Source organism: Siphateles boraxobius, unplaced genomic scaffold, assembly GCF_051911475.1.
Source record: "Siphateles boraxobius isolate OS27281-9 unplaced genomic scaffold, OSU_SipBor_1 51, whole genome shotgun sequence".
NCBI classification, from domain to species: Eukaryota; Metazoa; Chordata; class Actinopteri; order Cypriniformes; family Leuciscidae; genus Siphateles; species Siphateles boraxobius.
This window is the reverse complement of record NW_027509153.1, coordinates 404,547-419,541: the sequence shown is the minus strand read 5'-3', so window position 1 is coordinate 419,541 and position 14,995 is coordinate 404,547. Positions and strand designations below refer to the sequence as shown.

The 14,995-nt window shown below is 38.8% G+C and overlaps 1 protein-coding gene and 4 non-coding genes across 5 annotated transcripts in view; 2 read left to right on the top strand and 3 right to left on the bottom strand.

The window, feature by feature from the left end:
- The window catches only part of LOC143712784 (FGGY carbohydrate kinase domain-containing protein-like), a 328,185-nt gene that overhangs the window by 156,109 nt on the left and 157,081 nt on the right, over nt 1-14,995 (bottom strand). The window lies entirely within an intron of this gene.
- Nucleotides 10,302-10,375, top strand: trnam-cau (transfer RNA methionine (anticodon CAU)). The gene has a single exon. It is a non-coding gene; the product is annotated as a tRNA-Met (tRNA).
- On the bottom strand, nt 11,042-11,124 carry trnal-cag (transfer RNA leucine (anticodon CAG)). Its single transcript has one exon. It is a non-coding gene; the product is annotated as a tRNA-Leu (tRNA).
- trnal-cag (transfer RNA leucine (anticodon CAG)) lies at nt 11,923-12,005 on the bottom strand. The gene has a single exon. It is a non-coding gene; the product is annotated as a tRNA-Leu (tRNA).
- On the top strand, nt 12,101-12,174 carry trnam-cau (transfer RNA methionine (anticodon CAU)). Its single transcript has one exon. It is a non-coding gene; the product is annotated as a tRNA-Met (tRNA).

Here is a 14,995-nt window from a genome sequence, read left to right as displayed (position 1 = left end):
GGTAGGAATGCATGTATCCTCACAGAAACTTATATATGATGTTACAGTATCTGTGAGCTCATCCAGATCGTATGATCATCCAGATCATTATGTATTTTTTGGATGGTTTGCCTTTTTACAAGGGTTTAAACAAGTATTTTCAGATTTTATACTGTGATAACCTTTAATGAAAAACAGTAGAGACAACATATTTAATGATAATGTATTTATTTAGCAATTAAAATAACGCATCAGACCCTCCCGTACATGTCTGCCCTCCTCCTCAACACCCTGTGCCACTGGCACCACAGGCTCTGCTGCTGCAGGTGCATCCCAGTCATCGTCATAGTCCTCTCCATGACTCTCACAAAGGTTATGCAAAGCACAGCAAGTAAGAATCATAGATTTCACGATTGTAACATCACAGTCATTTCTTTTCATGAGGCAACGCCACCTTCCCTTCAGTCTACCAAAAGCGTTTTCAACCACTACCCGTGCTCGACATATTTTCTTGTTGTAGATCTGCTGTTCTACTGTCAGCCGTCCAGTGTCAGTGAATGGCTTTAGGAGCCAGTTCTGCAGGGGATAGGCAGAATCTCCCAGGATGTAGTAGGCAACATTCACCCCACCAATATTCCTGGTGTAAGCTGGAAAGTGGTTGCCACGGCTGGCCAACTCCCACAATGTGGACAGTCTTAAAACACGAGCATCATGCAAGCTGCCAGGCAGTCCTGCAAACACGTTCCAGAACAGTCCTTTTCCATCTACAACACCTTGAAGGACCTTGTCTCTCCATCACTGGACGCAGTTTGTTGTACAAATATATGAATGTTTCTTCCGACATTCTGAAGTTCTGAACCCACTGTGCGTTTGTGAAACCAGGAACAATAACATCCCACCACTCGGTAGCTCGGTTGAAAGCCCAAACAGACGGTTTGCCGCGGCGACTTTGCAAAGCTAAACAGATCTGAAACACATAAACCATGCACATTTTAGTACGTAATACTGGTAGCTATAAAGTTGATTAAATACTTTGCATATAGTATAGTATTTACACATATGCAAACGTTAGCTATGTTAGCATAACTTACCCTCTTGCGTCGGCTTTGAACAACCGGATTCGTCTCGTAGTCTGAACTCTGTAGTAATTCCCAAACTCTCCTGTTTTTTTCAGCAGTGTTTCGTTTTTCTGCCCTCAGCCTCTCATGAAACAACGTTTGTCTTCTTGCTGTGAGAAACAGCCACATCCCGAGGATCAAAAACAGCATATACTCGATTTCCCCCATTGTCCTGTGTGTGTGGGTAGCGGATGTGTGTCGCGTATAAGAATACGTCACGGCAGTTTCCTGCGGCTTCGCTATGACTACCGGGTACTATTTGTGGCGGTACTATCTGCAATGGAAAACGGAGCGAAAAGCGAGCCGAGTCGAGGCGAGCCGAGGCGAGTCGAGCCGAGTCGAGCTGGTACTGGTAATGGAAAAGCGCCATAAACAAATAATCTTTTCAACAGCCTCCTAAGACTGTAATTTAGACAAAATGTAATATTAAATTTATTACATTAACCTTTTACCATTCACCTTTGTTATCCAGACTCTTCTCAAACCTACAAAAGCCTGTCTTCATCTTTAGCCACCACCATGCCTAACGACCTTCAGGAGTTAAAACTATGTTATAGACATATTAGCTCAACATTAACTCTTCTATACATTTTACTTGCCCATATGGCAACCAACATCATGTCCCTCATATAATTAAGTTTTGTTACTGTCTCCGCAGCAAATAATGGCAATCAACTCATGGAATCAGCTGGCTCCTGAAAGCCCACTCCCGTTAGCTATTTATCTTTAATTTTCTTCTCTTCAGGGTGTCGTCCCCTGGCATAGTTGCAGACACTTGTCACAATGAAAAACAAGCCATACAATCAATGCGGTTTCTGGTGAGTGGTATAGAGGAACTCACATTTCTGGGTCAGACTGCCGTAACATTAATTTTAACCTCACAGCGCATCTCACTTCTCAATGCTCTGCTGACCCCGGTGGCCTCCAGTAATCAGCGCTCAACTCTCATACCTTTCTCACAAATAACACCTCCATCCGGAGGTGCCCAATGTTCGTGACCCCCTGCGTTAGGCTGTCCCCTGGCCAGGAAGATCATCCCGTCATTGAGTAGCCACTCGTACACACGTACACACTGGTGACCGCTCTTTCCCAATACAATCAGTTTTCTTCAACAGAACTCAGCTGTTTTCTGGAGCTTAGGAAAGGCACGTTCAAGAGTCACCAGAGCCATTCCGATTGCCTAATAGTGTTCACAGGGAGACAGGTTAATAACAACAGTATTTAATCACTTAAATCCATTAACTATCTTAAAAGCAGCAACCTAGCTACTTAGACTATACTCAGTGAATTTAGATCACAGCCGTACATTCAGTGTACTTCATCTGTAGCCGGAGCCATCGGTCCTGAATGGTGGAGACTAAATGAGACAAAGTTGTTACTGGTCCTAAAATACGCTAATCAAAATGTCACCTCTATCGTTTAAGGTCTGTATTATTTTAAAGACTTCTTTAAAGTAATTCAGTTTTACTTTTAACATTTTTAACATTTAAATACAAATTGCCCTCTGAATGGTAATGATTTCTTTTAACATCTCTGTGTCTATGGTTTTCAACTGAAACACTGTGCTTTACTATAAATAGCTTATTATCACTTATGACACAGGCTCAGATAACAGCTTTTAGCTGACATTGAATGAGAGAGAGGCATTCAAGACTGGTACACTGCTCTCTCATATACTTCTAACATCAAACTTTTATCTACCATCTTTTAACTCTATCCCAGCTTAAGGCATCTTTGCCAGAAATTACATGTGTTTTCAAATAAACATAGTTTTACAGTTGTCTTTTGCCCACGTCAGGGAATCTAGACATTACAAATTTCCATTCAGATTGAGTCTCTGTCGCACTGGCTGTTTCAGCCACAGCACACATCAGATTTAGATAAGCGAACTGTTTCATTACAGCCAATAGCAGACTTATCTTTTGAAAGCAAAACATCAGCTTCTAGCTCTTTCATGGTCAACTTTTCAAGCTGTTTGTTTAATCAGATGCCTTTCTACACATTTTACATTTAGCAACTGTTAATTCAGTAGCCTACTACTTCTGCTTATTTGTTCTTACATAAAAATAATTATTCTAGTTCTCAATAACGTTTCACATTTCTCAATCTCAATTTTAATTGTCAAGTTCTCAACCATAGTTTAATATTTGACTTTAGTTTTCTCTTGGAGTTTATCAATCTCCAATTAGGATTCACACTATAAGTTTGACGAGGCAAGCACTCTCTGCTTGTGATACTTTTGCAGTTATTGTAAATCATCTGTGAGATTAGTCTCTCTATATCATCTAAAACCTTTTTAAAATGTTTAATTACAACACAATCATCCTTTTAGTTACTTTGATATATTTTGCAACTCACATCTGTTGGAGTCATTAATTTTACATCAACCTGTATTCATCAATTCACTTATAAAAATTACTATTATAGAAATTACTATTATAGATATTTTCTTCAAAAGGATTCACTTTAAGACTTCAATCTTTTGACCTTTTTATCTCTTATTTCTCAGACGAAAAATGTCACTGTCGTCATTTAAACACTGATCTACTTTCAAACCAATATTATTACCAAAAATGTGTTGTCATTTTATCACATTTTAAACACCTTCTCGGTGGGCATTTACAGTTACGTATTAAATGGTCCTGATGACCACCATTAAAACACTCTCGGCTCCAACTTACTGCACACCCTTGAAGCAGTGTGTCCCATTCAGGAATCCAAACCGAGCTGATAAGCAGTTCTCTGTATTCTTTTACAGTCCAGCAGTGGCTGATTTAATCATAATAGCCCAATCATAATCTTCATCATTATTATTGGCAGAACATTAATTGTCATAAGCTGCAAAATATTCTAAGTTGTTTTCACAAAGTGTCTGTTTAACTTTAGTCACACTTGTCCAAGGAAATGATCTTCGACCCATAATTTAATATACTTGCTTTTTGTAATCATCGTAAGCAATACAAGGCTCAACATTTTAATTTTTCAGTTTCTTTGTTTGTTTGTAGCCAGTCAAGTTGTTGTTTAAATTTCCAAACAGAAGCAAAACTTATCAAGACAACCATTTACTTAATAATTTCTGCAAATTTCTCTGAAGTGAGGGCTTCAGAGCACAGCTGCTTACAGCGTTCGCTCTTTTCTGTCTCACTATTAGTTTCAGGACTGTTCAGGTTACTGATCAAGTTACTCAGTTTGTCTGCCATATCTTAATAACAGTTCAAACTCACCTGAAGTCATTGCAGAAATGGAGGCGGCGATCTTTGAACAACACAGCTTGGCTTCTCCGTGATGAAACTGCAGAGTATACTCCAAAATCACAGTTACATATACTGGTCCATGCCAATTTGGGTCACAACTTTTTTTTTTCTCTCTCGGGATCGTTCCTGATGCATCCCTGGCAAACAACCCTATTTTTGTTAGTATCCCTAACTGCCTGATTCACTAAATTCGGGGATCCCCTATCTGAGATGGAAGAGATTGAGCAGGTTTACGGTGCCACTGGACCTCCCGTCCAGGGACGTACTCTGCTGGGGTGGTGCTACACCATTAATGCCCAGCGGGGCCCACACAGAGCACGCTTCGCTTGCGCTGTCTGCTGCCGTTACCCTTAACGACGCTCTCAGCGACTTCTTATCCTCTCAGCAGTAGGCCTACAACTTACTCCTTCACTCGCCTCATCGGAGTGAAGGCTACTTACTCCTTCACTCGCCTCATCGGAGTGAAGGCTCTCCCGCTCTCCTTCAAAATCTCTTCCAGTCAGACAGCCCTAACAATTAATAAAAGCTTACTACCTTGTGTGTTGATTTGCCAGAGATGTCACCACGGAATGATTGCCTGCCGCATCCTCCACCAAACTGTAAGGGGTATACAGTTAAAGACCCAGAACCAGATATGAAGAATGAAGACCCAGAGTCAGAATTATAAAAAATTAAAGAAAATATTTACTGAAGATAGTTTGCAGTTTCATCAGCAGAAGTCAGCTTCAATACTCGCACAGGAGTTCGTAGGCCGCCCCGCTTACAGTTACAAAGATCAGAGCAGTTATACGATTTCCAAGGTCTAAGCTACGTCATTGCTTACAGGATGAATGATTCTCATTGGCTATGAAATAGATAAACACAGTAATTTTCCACACATATACAGATAGACTGAAGCATATCTCCATCGATTATGCAGCTGAAGTTAGGCACGTCATGACCTTCCAGGTCGCAGATTTGGGTTGCTGGGCGCCAGCATGTCCAGAACAACAACTCAGTCAATCTCCAATAATGCCAGTGGTTCCTTAACCTGTAACCAAGAAGACTAACACACACACCGACACACAGCTTTTCCAAGGTTGGATTTGGCCAGGCTCTCACTATAAACAGGAGAGTCCTCTCAAAACATCAAGATAATGCGTTCTTTCTCTCAAGGATAGCTAAACTTTAGTCTAACTGGAAAGAAAGGCTTTAACAAAGAAATGGCCCCTTAAACGATTGGCTTCAATGACCCCTATATGTTTTAACACATTGAAGACCTTTCTCAAACACAATACAAGTCAAGTCAAGTCAAGTCATCCTCATTTATATAGCGCTTTTAACAATGTAGATTGTTTCAAAGCAGATTTACAGAGATAAAGATATAATTTAAGGTAACAGAGATTGGTTTGGTTTTATAGTGGCCTTTGAAAAATGTTTTTTCCAGCTAAAGTTAGTTTTGATTGATTCACTTCCATCTAAATGATAGTTTGTTATTAAGGGTAACCTTCTTTCTCTCAAGGATAGCTAAACTTTAGTCTAACTGGAAAGAAAGGCTTTAACAAAGAAATGGCCCCTTAAACGATTGGCTTCAATGACCCCTATATGTTTAAACACATTGAAGACCTTTCTCAAACACAAAACAAGTCCCTATTTCATTTCTGGAAGCTGTGTTAAATAAGCAAGCACTGCATTCAGATATCAAATACAGACATTAAAGAATACATGAAAAGAACATTTCAGTAATCACACTGGTAACTTATATAAATAAAGTAAAATCTCCAGAGAAGTCATTCAATTCATTTGATATTTAGAAGGAAAAATATTGATTAATACCTTAATTATAATCAATCATTACATATACATTGAAGCAGCAGTGGATTCCAATCCACCCCCTTCATCTTGCAGCGGAAACTGATGGTGAGGGCATCGGAGGAGTGTTTTTGGTCATCTGTTTTTGCTGCTGTTTTAAAAGATACTGCTGCAAATTGTACATTTTGCTGCCTGGCACACACTTCTGCCTCATTATAAAGAAAGCATTTCCGTCTGCCCTGGTATCCCAAATCTTCCTCCAAGTGTCTTGTGCTCTGGATCCAAATCCAACAGTATTGTCATCCTCTGTCAAAACTGGCACTGGATCTGGCCTTTGAGACAGATACTGTTTAAGATCTTCAATTTCCTTGAAGCTTCTTGAATACTCAAGAAAGGAAATGAGGCTATCCTTGCATGGACCCTCTGGGTTGAACTGCCCAGCCTGTTCTTCTTCCTCAACCTTATCGGACAGGTACAAAGCATAGCTGACATCATTCTCTAATAACAACTTGAAAGACTTGCCCTTGTACTTGCCGAACTGAAGAATGCATTCTCCCAACACCTCTTGCTTGTCAGAGACATCCCCTCCTCTATGTAACACAACAGAACGGGCGTTCAACTTGACCAGATCTTCTCTTTGAGGTGTTGACTTGTCCTGCAGTGAAGGGTTGTCTTTAATTCTTTTTGCCTCTTCTGATGGGTCCCGGCGTAAATGGCCCGACGGGCCTTTCCTGAAAGACACTTTGACTTTCCCTGGGAAGAACACTGTTTTCTTCATGATGCTGTTCTGAAATCAGAATGTATTCATTGGTGTCTCAGCATAAGCATTTAAATACTTACAGTAACAAAATGAAATAAGACAGTTAATACTAAAGCATCAGTGATATACATAAAAGAGTTATTTTACAATGCTATAATATTCCATAATATTACTGTTTCTTAACTGAATAAATGCAGCCTTAGAGCACGTACTGTTTATTAAATTTGCATTATTTAATATTCATTATTTAAATTGCTTTAAAAATGTATATATGTATATATAAAAAGTTAACAAGTTAACTAATTAAAAATGTTAAATTATACCATTAAATTGTACACATATATATATATATTTGTTTCTAATTTAAATGTAATATATGTGTGTGTCTGATATTAATTACATTATAGGAGGACCAAACCCGCAGAAATTAAAAATTAATAAATAAACATGTAAACAAATAAAAAGATAAATTTGATAATAGGAAAATAAATAAAGGAATAAACGACTTGATAAAATAAATATGATTTATTCTTTATCAAACTAATTTTTGTATTATTTCCCTTAATTTATTTTCTGCTTTTATTTATTTGTTAATTAATATTTATATTTGGTCAGCAAGACCAACCAACCTAATTATCATGCACATCAAAAAAATGTAAGAATAGATATAAAACTAAAGAAAGAAAATTAAAAATAAATAAAGATTAAAATAAATAAATCTGGAAATAAATACATATTGGAATAAATAAATAAACAAATAAATGAATGCATAAATAAATATAAGAATAAATGGAACAAACAAATAAATAAAATAATAAATAAATACAATTAAAAATAATACAAATACATTAAAATATAAAAGCAAAAAATTATAAATTAGGGGAAAAATATACAAAAATACATTTGATTAAAATGAATCATGTTTATTTTATCAAGTCTTTTATTCCTTTATTTATTTTCCTATTATCACATTTATTTATCTATCTATTTATTAATTCATTTATTGATTCATTTTTAATTGCAGGTTTGGTCCTCCATACTACTGCACATTACATCTTACTGCACTGTTAACATATATTTTAAGCATATATTCAACAGAATAAATTAGTGACGGAATAATGTTCTTTGACTTGTTAGGTGTACTGTTTCTTATCGTCACAATCCATTCAACACGATAACAATACGATTACATGACAATATACATGCAATTTAAATGATACAAATATTTGAATAATAATGTATATGCGGTCACCTGAGGGAAAATGTGTCTGCAATTTGCATACCCTTTGGTAAATGTATTTCATGAACAATGCTCACCTAACAAGTCAAATAACATTATTCCGTCACTAATTTATTCTGTTAAATTCATATTCAGTCAGTATAGTTCTGACAGCATGACTTAAGTATTACTTCATTCATTTACTCATTTATAATCATCCAGTCATAATGCAGCTCCTTCTTTAAAGATCTTCTAACATCTAAATAATGAATTAAATCAGCTCATCTTCATCTTCAAGTCCACATGGGTGTCCTAGCAGAGTAACAACATGTATTGTGCACATGAACCCAAAATTAAATGCCACTTCAGTTGATATTTTGTAATAAAAGGCAAGAACATTCAAACAAATGTCCAAACACATTTTTCGGTCACTTCATTTGAAATAGTATATGTATAAAGACCATTAACTTACTTGTAAAGAATGTGGGCTCTTTTCCAGGCAGGGGTAGTGTGGAACTATGTGTAGGATGAGGTGCAGTCGGTCTCAAAGATAGATTCTGTGAAATTCTATCTCCAAACCGAGAGTCTAAAGGGGAAATCTCTCCTTTATTACTTTTAACCTCTGTAAAAAGCAAGAAAGAGTAGAATAGTGAGAAAGCAAACATAGTTATTTTTTCTACTGCTGCTGAATCATTTACAAATTTGGTAACTATCATGCGGTAATTGTCAAAATTCCTGTCGATTTGGGATGGGCCACAGTTGCTAAAGTTCACTCACGTGTCTGCCTTTTAATTTTATTCTTAAAGCGAGTTCCTAGAGTTTCACACAATAAATGTATATATTCACACTATATACTAGAATTACATCTCTTGTGCCTTAATTTCAAAGGCAACATAAGTAATTTTCAAATAACTAAAATAACTTCAAAACAATAATAAAACATTAATTATACGCTGTATATTTTCTAAACGCTAGGTGTCAGTACACTCGCTGGCTGTTACCTAGAGTGCCGTGGGCTTGCTATTTGTTCCAAACAACATGGCTTTTGACGCAAGTTTACAGTAACGATAAAAGCATGTGAAGATGCTTTCCAGCATTGACAGCATGCGCCTGCTTTAGTTTGTAACCTTCTGGAGGCCTAGCTTAAACTTTATAAAAGGAAAAAAAGTCACTGTTACAGGATTACCCTTGAAAAGAGTTATGTTGGTAAGAAACAGTTTTGTCTGCAAGCTAAAGATGACAACGCCCCTTTGTAGTCAGGGACATGTCGGGTAGACCGGTAGCTCGCCGTGATCGTATAGTGGTTAGTACTCTGCGTTGTGGCCGCAGCAACCCCGGTTCAAATCCTGGTCACGGCATGTTTTTCTGGGTGCCATTGAAATTGAGCTCCATGTCACCACCTCTCCTCACCCCGTCCTTCAGCCTACTCATTTTGTGCACGGCGCGTGCCCTTGATGTGCTCTGGATGTTCGAGTGAATTGAAACTGGGACCTTCTTTGAAAGCATGAGCTCTCAGGTTCTAACCCCTAGAGAAAAGACTGAAAACGAAACGCTCCTATTTATTTCGGAAGAATCTTGCTTCAGAGAGAATATGGTGCGTGTATATTTTCTAAACGCTAGGTGTCAGTACACTCGCTGGCTGTTACCTACAGTGCCGCGAGCTTGCTATTTGCTACAAACAACTGCGCCTTTGACACAAGTTTACAATAACGATGAGAGCGCGGCAAGTCAACAGCATAACCTAACCACTACACTACGGAAACACGTCTTCAGGTTGCAGACATAAATCTTTAGGTGCACGCTTGTTAAAAAGCATATAAAGGAAATGAGTGCTGCACCCACCTAGCATGGCAAACAGTTTAAATTTTCTGTCAGAATCCAACCGCTGTTTCTGCTCAGTTTCGAACCGAGGACCTTTCGCGTGTTAGTCGAACGTGATGACCATTACACTACAGAAACAGTTGATCTAGAAGCTAGGGTTTCACCCCTCACGCCAGTCACAGCACATGCCTCGTTGGCGCAGTTAGGCAGCACGTCAGTCTCATAAGAGACGTCAGTCTCCTTAGACCGCTCGGCAATCCTGACATGACGGCCAGTGGTGAGCAGCATTTTTGCACCTACACGGAATGGCAGATGATCTAGAATCTAGGGCTTCACCGCTCACCCGTGTCACAGCACATGCCTCGTTGGCGCAGTTAGGCAGCGCGTCAGTCTCATAATCTGAAGGTCGTGAGTTCGAGCCTCACACGGGGCAGAATGGTGCTTTTTGATACACGGGACCGTGTAAATAAAGGAGCTGCTTTCTGTATTCCCTTTTATGCCTTTGTCCATTTCTTCATATGCACTGTAATTTAAATCCAGTGTTTTTTTAAGACTAATGTTGAACAAATGCAGTAATAGTATTACTCTCATATTCATGTCATATGTGTCAGTGTTGTTACAATGTTTTGTTAAGGCTTATATCATTCTTTCATTCTAATGGCATGTCTTGTTAATGCTAATGTAATGTTTTACATGACATTCCTTGAATCTTGTGTCATGACACTCCACCCCATGCCCCCAAACCCATGACATTTCATTCCAAGAAATTTCCAAGAATCCTTGCCATGAAATTCTACTGCATCTTCTTCCGGTAAACATCACAACATGTTATTTCGTGAAATTCAGTTGAATCCGATTCAATCAACATGTCCATTTTTTCTGAAATGTCATGACTTGAAATTCCAAGTGCCATAGAATCCCATACATTGCACTAAAGTGTTACTATAAAGGTCATGTACTGCAGGTCAGTGTTACTTTAATGTTTGGTTAATTCTAGCATGAACTGAATTGCAGTGCTTTGTCAACATTACTGCATTTCTTGATAAACTTGCCAGAGGGTTAAAGACTCTAGCTTGGGCCCGCAGCCAAAGGTTAGGTTTGTCAGAAGTGGGATTCGAACCCACGCCTCCAGGGGAGACTGCGACCTGAACGCAGCGCCTTAGACCACTCGGCCATCCTGACACGACGGCCAGTGGTGAGCAGCATTTTTACACCTACACGGAATGGCAGGTGATCTAGAATCTAGGGCTTCACCGCTCACCTGAGTCAGAGCACATACCTCGTTGGCGCAGTTAGGCAGTGCGTCAGTCTCATAATTTGAAGGTCGTGAGTTCGAGCCTCACACGGGGCAGAATGGTGCTTTCTTTATTCCCTTTTATGCCTTTGTCCATTTCTTCATATGCACTGTAACTGAAATCCAGTGTTTTTTTAAGACTAATGTTGAACAAATGCAGTAATAGTATTACTCTCATATTCATGTCATATGTGTCAGTGTTGTTACAATGTTTTGTTAAGGCTTATATCATTCTTTCATTCTAATGGCATGTCTTGTTAATGCTAATGTAATGTTTTACATGACATTCCTTGAATCTTGTGTCATGACACTCCACCCCATGCCCCCAAACCCATGACATTTCATTCCAAGAAATTTCCAAGAATCGTTGCCATGAAATTCTACTGCATCTTCTTCCGGTAAACATCACAACATGTTATTTCGTGAAATTCATTTGAATCCGATTCAATCAACATGTCCATTTTTTCTGAAATGTCATGACTTGAAATTCCAAGTGCCATAGAATCCCATACATTGCACTAAAGTGTTACTTTAAAGGTCATGCACTGCAGGTCAGTGTTACTTTAATGTTTGGTTTATTCTAGCATGAACTGATTTGCAGTGCTTTGTCAACATTAATGCATTTTTTGATAAACTTGCCAGAGGGTTAAAGACTCTAGCTTGGGCCCGCAGCCAAAGGTTAGGTTTGTCAGAAGTGGGATTCGAACCCACGCCTCCAGGGGAGACTGCGACCTGAACGCAGCGCCTTAGACCGCTCGGCCATCCTGACTTGACGGCCAGTGGTGAGCAGCATTTTTGCACCTACACGGAATGGCAGATGATCTAGAATCTAGGGCTTCACCGCTCACCCGAGTCAGAGCACATGCCTCATTGGCGCAGTTAGGCAGCGCGTCAGTCTCATAATCTGAAGGTCGTGAGTTTGAGCCTCACATGGGGCAGAATGGTGCTTTTTGATACACGGGACCGTGTAAATAAAGGAGCTGCTTTCTGTATTCCCTTTTATGCCTTTGTCCATTTCTTCATATGCACTGTAATTGAAATCCAGTGTTTTTTTAAGACTAATGTTGAACAAATGCAGTAATAGTATTACTCTCATATTCATGTCATATGTGTCAGTGTTGTTACAATGTTTTGTTAAGGCTTATATCATTCTTTTATTCTAATGGCATGTCTTGTTAATGCTAATGTAATGTTTTACATGACATTCCTTGAATCTTGTGTCATGACACTCCACCCCATGCCCCCAAACCCATGACATTTCATTCCAAGAAATTTCCAAGAATCCTTGCCATGAAATTCTACTGCATCTTCTTCCGGTAAACATCACAACATGTTATTTCGTGAAATTCAGTTGAATCCGATTCAATCAACATGTCCATTTTTTCTGAAATGTCATGACTTGAAATTCCAAGTGCCATAGAATCCCATACATTGCACTAAAGTGTTACTTTAAAGGCCATGTACTGCAGGTCAGTGTTACTTTAATGTTTGGTTAATTCTAGCATGAACTGAATTGCAGTGCTTTGTCAACATTACTGCATTTCTTGATAAACTTGCCAGAGGGTTAAAGACTCAAGCTTGGGCCCACAGCGAATGGTTAGGTTTGTCAGAAGTGGGATTCGAACCCACGCCACCAGTCAGACTGCAGGTCAGTGTTACTTTAATGTTTGGTTAATTCTAGCATGAACTGGGGCCTGTACCATGAAGGTAGCTGAACAAACTCGGGATTACAGGATTAGTTTTGAGTTGACAAAACCGAACCGATGCAATCAGGCTTTATTGGTACCATGACGCAGCGAATCAACTTTCTCTGTCAACTCAGGCTTTGATCTTAACTTATGATTAATCCACGAGCGAGTGCACATAAAAGAGTGACGTCGGCACTGAACAACCAATCGCGTTCGAAATGGATAGAGCGAGAGCTTTATATTTTTCCGCGCAGGAGCAAGAGATAATTATTCAAAAATATGAAGAATATAAAAGTGTTTTTCAAGCACGCAGTAACACTGTATCTGCTGCCAAAGCAAGAGAATATTCTTGGAGGAAGATTGCTGATTGCGTTAATGCGTAAGTTAAACAATTAATGTAAAGTGATGTAATCATATTAAAAATGTATTAAATGCTAAAATAAACATGTGTGTATTCGTGTTGATATACATGCATGCATGCATACTGTACATACGTGTGTGTAGATGTATGTAAAATGTGAATGTATAGGCTATTCCTAAGAAAGATTGATATTCATATATTTTTAGATGCAACCCCAACTCCAAACGTTCTTGGCAGCAGATCAAGACAAAATATAAAAATATAATTCAAAGTGGTGAGTATTTACCACAACCTTTTATTATTTTTGTGAACATTTATTCATAAAAACTTGTTTGCAGCAAACAGAAAAAAATGTGAAATCAGGAAAACTGGGGGAGGGCCACCTCCTCAAAATTACACTGTGGCCGAGGAGTTGGCGCTGAGTAATAATAAGGGACGGCCGATTATGGATGGCATTGCAAGTGCTGTACAGTCTGACCCTGGTGCTGGCTCCTCGAAGCAAGTGACACTGGGTATGTGTGTGCAATGCATTACTAATGTTTTAAAAAGGGTTAAATTTGGCTGACTCTGTTCTGCAGTAGAGGGAAATACAGTGTCCCTGTTGAAGCCAGCACACATGCACACAGTCTCCCACACAGAGGTCGGTATATGCAGCAGACAGAACACCATGAACATAGCCTGCTTTATAACAGTTATGCTTTATATTTGCCTTTTATTTATTAGGGTGAACCAAATGATGAAGACACTCTGTCTGTGTGTTCTGAGACAGTTGCTGAGGTGAATGCACTGGGCTTTTTATTACGGCACAAATTTGAATGTCATAATTAAGTGACTGGCCCTTACACATCTCTTTTATTGTAGGATTTTTCACAACCTGCCCCAGAAACTGAAGCCTCTACCTCAATGGGCTACAGAAGGAATGTGAACAAGGTAATGCTTTAAACCCTTGACATAAATTACAGTCAGTCCTATGTTTGTAGATAGTCATGCCACTTTTTGTGATTTGATCAACCTCCAGAAACTTGTAATGATCATGTTTGTGGTGGAATTGTTTCAGGTGGAAACAGACTCAGTCAGGGCCCTTTATAAAAGGAGCCTAGAACTAGACTGTGAGCTAAAGGAGCTAGACTGTGAGCTGAGGAGGCTCCAAATTAAAAAAAATAAATTGGAGATCAAACAGCTGGAAAAAACAGATCTCCGTTTGTGAACTTTTTTTTAAACAAGTAACGCTTTAGTATGAACACTATGAATGTCTATTAATGTAATTTTCTTGCTCTCTTTCTTCCTCCCTAGCCACATGACCAATAAAACAGTTTGAGTCCTATCTGCAGTGTCAGTGTGCTTTTATTAAGTAAAATATTGTGTTGTGATCGCATCTCTGACAGCTGCCCCAGCTGTGTGGTCAAGTGTGATGGGCGTCAATTTCATCAGGGAGAAGCTGGTTTTGTGGTGGTTCTCGCTCCTTTCTGATAGAGGCTATATTATGCAGAATGGCACATGCAGCCACTATCTGTGATGCCCGCTCTGGTGACACTCTTAAACAGTGTTGGGAGTAACGCGTTACAAAAGTAATGCATTACAGTAACATATTACTTTTTGCTGTAACGCAGTAGTGTAAGGCATTACTAATCAATTTTCAGTAATATTTTACTCGGTACATGTTCAGTATGCTTGCGTTACAACAGACTTTTAGTTTTAATTGTAAAACAA